Source organism: Cryptomeria japonica, chromosome 4, assembly GCF_030272615.1.
Source record: "Cryptomeria japonica chromosome 4, Sugi_1.0, whole genome shotgun sequence".
Taxonomy (NCBI): domain Eukaryota; kingdom Viridiplantae; phylum Streptophyta; class Pinopsida; order Cupressales; family Cupressaceae; genus Cryptomeria; species Cryptomeria japonica.
This window is the reverse complement of record NC_081408.1, coordinates 600,821,555-600,826,285: the sequence shown is the minus strand read 5'-3', so window position 1 is coordinate 600,826,285 and position 4,731 is coordinate 600,821,555. Positions and strand designations below refer to the sequence as shown.

At 41.5% G+C, this 4,731-nt stretch overlaps 1 long non-coding RNA gene across 1 annotated transcript; it reads right to left on the bottom strand.

Moving 5' to 3' along the window:
- Window positions 1–2,739: 2,739 nt before the first annotated feature.
- Window positions 2,740–3,484, bottom strand: LOC131874778 (uncharacterized). Its single transcript, XR_009372151.1, has 3 exons — window positions 3,409–3,484; window positions 3,036–3,125; window positions 2,740–2,930 (listed from the first exon to the last, which is right to left on the bottom strand). It is a non-coding gene; the product is annotated as an uncharacterized LOC131874778 (long non-coding RNA).
- Window positions 3,485–4,731: the final 1,247 nt, after the last annotated feature.

The following is a 4,731-nucleotide window of genomic DNA, read 5'->3' as shown; positions in this document are numbered from 1 at the left end:
ATGAAGATGTCACATTGGCAAATTGGTCTTTATTATAATACACAAGACATAAGTAAAATCAAAATGCTCTCAAGGTACAATTTTGGACTTGAACCATATTGCATAAATCTCAAGGCTTCAAGTTGATTATCATTAAAGGTTTCTGATTGTTTACAAAATATCCCTTCACATCCCTTCATGGATGTCACATGCGTAGGGTATGACCCCAAGCGTCGGATCAAGTGGGGGGGGGGCAAAGCAGGAGCATGCGTAGGGTAATTATGCCTAACTGGACATGTCAGAGCCGACGGTTCGTTATCGTGATGAGCTGAATGAGAAATTGACCAGGCGACAACATTCCATTGAGTGAGACAAATGATTTTTTCGCCAACCGAAAAATTGCTGCCCTAATAAAACTGTAGGGCAACTTGAAATACCGAGATAGGATTTTGTAGGGACCCATCTCATGGCCCCGTAGGTTCAAACGGATCGTTCACAGGTGCCACAGATTCTGAGTTAGGTCTTGTCAAAGTTTGACAATTTTGAGCACTTAGGGTGCTCAAGGGATGATGCCAGTAGGGTATGACCCTGAGCGTTCGATCGAGTGGGGGGGCAAAATAGGAGCATGCGTAGGGTAATTATGCCTAAATGGACATGTCAGAGCTGACGGTTTGTCATCATGATGAGCTGAATGAGAAATCGACCAGGCGACAACATTCCATTGAGTGTGACTGACGATTTTTTTGCCAACCGAAAAATTGCTGCCCTAATAAAACCGTAGGGCAACTTGAAATACCGAGATAGGCTTTTGTAGGGACCCCTCTCGTGGCCCCGTAGGTTCAAACAGATCATTCACAGGTGCCACAGATTCTGAGTTAGGGCCCATCAAACTTTGACAATTTTGAGCACTTAGGGTGCTCAAGGGACGACGCCGGTAGGGTATGACCCCAAGCGTTCAATCGAGTGGGGGGGAAAAGTAGGAGCATGCGTATGGTAATTATGCCTAAATGGACATGTCAGAGCCAACGGTTCATCATCGCGACGAGCTGAATGAGAAATCGACCAGGCGACAACATTCCATTGAGTGAGACTGACGATTTTTTCGCCAACCGAAAAATTGCTGCCCTAATAAAACCGTAGGGAAAATTGAAATACCAAGATAGGCTTTTGTAGGGACCCCTCTCGTGGCCTCGTAGGTTCAAACGGATCATTCGCAAGTGCCATAGATTTCGAGTTAGGGCCCGTCAAAGTTTGACAATTTTGAGCACTTAGGGCACTCAAGGGACGATGTCGGTAGGGTATGACCCCGAGCGTTCGATCAAGTGGGGGGGAAAAATAGGAGCATGCATAGGGTAATTATGCCTAATTGGACATGTTGGAGCTGACGGTTTGTCATCGCGACGAGCTGAATGAGAAATCGACTAGGCGACAACATTCCATTAAGTGAGACTGATGATTTTTTCACCAACCGAAAAATTGCTGCCCTAATAAAACCATAGGGCAACTTGAAATACTGAGATAGGATTTTGTAGGGACCCTCTCATGGCCCCGTAGGTTCAAACGGATCGTTCGCAGGTGCCGCAGATTCTGAGTTAAGGCCTGTCAAAGTTTGACAATTTTGAGCACTTAGGGCGCTCAAGGGACGACGCCGGTAGGGTATGACCCCGAGCGTTCGATCGAGTGGGGGGGAAAAATAGGAGCATGCGTAGGGTAATTATGCCTAATTGGACATGTCAGAGTCGATGGTTCATCGTCGTGACGAGCTGAACGAGAAATCGACCAGGCGACAACATTCCATTGAGGGAGACTGACGATTTTTTCGCCAACCGAAAAATTGCTGCCCTAATAAAACCGTAGGGAAAATTGAAATACCGAGATAGGCTTTTGTAGAGACCCCTCTCATGGCCCCGTAGGTTCAAACAGATCGTTCGCAGGTGCCACAGATTCCAAGTTAGGGCCCGTCAAAGTTTGACAATTTTGAGCACTTAGGGCGCTCAAGGGACGACACCGGTAGGGTATGACCCCGAGCATTCGATCGAGTGGGGGGAAAAATAGGAGCATGCATAGGGTAATTATGCCTAACTAGACATGTCGGAGCTGACAGTTCATCATCACGATGAGTTGAACGAGAAATTGGCCACGCGACAACATTCCATTGAGTGAGACTGACGATTTTTTGCCAACTGAAAAATTGCTGCCCTAATAAAACCATAGGGAAACTTGAAAAACCGAGACAGGCTTTTGTAGGGACCCCTCTCATGGCCCCATAGGTTCAAACGGATCGTTCGTAGGTGCCACAGATTCTGAGTTAGGGGCCGTCAAAGTTTGACAATTTTGAGCACTTAGGGCACTCAAGGGACGACGCCGGTAGGGTATGACCTCGAGCATTCGATTGAGTGGGGGGGAAAAACAGGAGCATGTGTAGGGTATTGTTCATTAAATGAATTGTATTGTTTATGAATTATATTGTTCGTTGAATGAATTTTATTGTATTGTTGATTAAATGAATTGTATTGTTCATTAAATAAATTGTATTGTATTGTTCATTAAATGAATTATATTGTTCATTATAAAAACAACACTTACGATGAAATGAAATGAATTGTATTGTTCATTAAATAGCCATTATTAACCATTGTTAATTATTGGAATGAATATTAAAGATTTCCATGATAACACCACACACAGATGAACAACAATTTATATGATCGAATATCAACTTCTGTATATATAAAAATGTCGAATGATTACAAATGTATGTCCATACACAAATATGGCATAAACACCAACTGAAACAAAATGTATGTCTAAATACGTGAATGTATGTCCATATACAAAATATACATGCCAACTAGACATGTAAGCATCCCAAAACTATCTATAACATCCTAAGCTACTGATGGATCATCAAAATCGATCCTCTTCGCCGCACTGCTCGGCTCTGAAGGATCCTGCACAAGAAAAACAAACCATGATTAATATTAGTTATATTATATAATTCACATTCGAAAAGTTAACATAAAAATGAACTATTTAATTGAACTATTCATGTTTACCTCATCTCCACGTTTTCTCTTCAGCTTTGCAGGACTCTTGATGTATGTCTTCGGTAGAGGAGGTATGTTTTGAATATTTTCATAAACAACCTACATATGTTTAGAAACATGACATTGATACAAGTTAGCATATAATTGTCACTGATAATAACAAATTATATCTACTAATCAAAAAATAAAATAAACACACATCTACTCGAGGCATCTCTTCTTCTTCTTTAGGTATACTGGGTGTAGTCATCAAGGATGTGAAGCCAAGGATTCTCTGTATATATACACAACAAGTATATGAAACTATCAATCTATGTCTAGACATGTAACATCACTATAAGTTATTTAAACTATTCATTCAATCATATTTGCATTCAATTACCTTTCCCTTGTCTCCAATTGCACTACCAGATCCTAGATCACACTGCACCGCACTCGTGCTGCTTGTGCCCTACAAGAGTAAAATAAGATATACATGCAAGTTACTACATAATCTAATTAATACAAATATAAATGATGAGCATGTATGTACAATAAAATACAAACGACTAGGTGCAATAATATATGTACCGTCAAGCTATTGAGGCCAAATGAAATGGCCGACAAGGTGCCCTCCTGAATCTGTCTCAACTCATCCTCGGTCATCAACTGTTAAATAGACCATGTAAATAAAAATTAGTACTTAATATTATCTAATTTATAAATATTTAATTAAAATATAACATGAACTGTGAAAACACAAATCTTACCAATACATCATCAATGTATGATGATGGTGCCTCCTTGCCTCTAGCATGTAAGGACTCCCCAGGGTATCCTCCAGTCTATGTAATAACCTCTGGTGCATCATGCATCTCATGCACCTCGTAATCTGCACTGTCCATAGCAGGATCAACGAGCTGTCCAACTGGACCCAAGCATACGTGCCCACACATGACACAACTATGTGGCACGCATATGTGTGGAGCTGAGGATGATGTGTCAGCACCACCCAATGCACCGCTACCATCAAAAGTAGGCTGAGCTACTGATGCAGCCTGAGAAACCAAAAGGCTACTCAAAGAGTGAATAGACGATATACTAGGTGGGGGATCAACAGGAGGAGGGGGGACATATGGGCCCTGGACTACTCTGATTGCCCCAGGTCTATTTTGGGGCATACCTAAACCTACACCCTAGAAATGTTGGATGTCAAAGTAGTTCACATGTTTCTGTAAAACAAACTCAGCATACAATTTTTTTATGAAATAGAAGGGGATATCAAGATTGTTGTTGGGTGGTTTGTCGAAAACCATCCACCAACGATCCCAAAAGTTTTTCACAATCCCATCATTTGTGTACCATTTGATAGAAAGTTTTGTTTTTTTGGGATCTACAAGCTGACCAATATGGGGATTGACAAACAATGAGGCGATTTCGGCTTTGGATATCTCAAGATCCTTGATATCCTTATACGACAAGCCATCTACATATTTTTCCTTCATAGAATCTCACCACAAAAGGGCAGCATCATGCTCCTCAGTCATGGTTTCCATACTTTTTACGATCGACGTGAGAGGATCAAACAATGGGTTTAGACGAGGGATCCTACGATATACTTCTGCAATCCCCCTCAATTCATTCAAATTTTGTGCAATCAAATCTTGAATTGAGGGGGGGTTTGGCAAATGAGGGTTTGGTTGTTGGAGTTGTGGTTGGTCAGTGT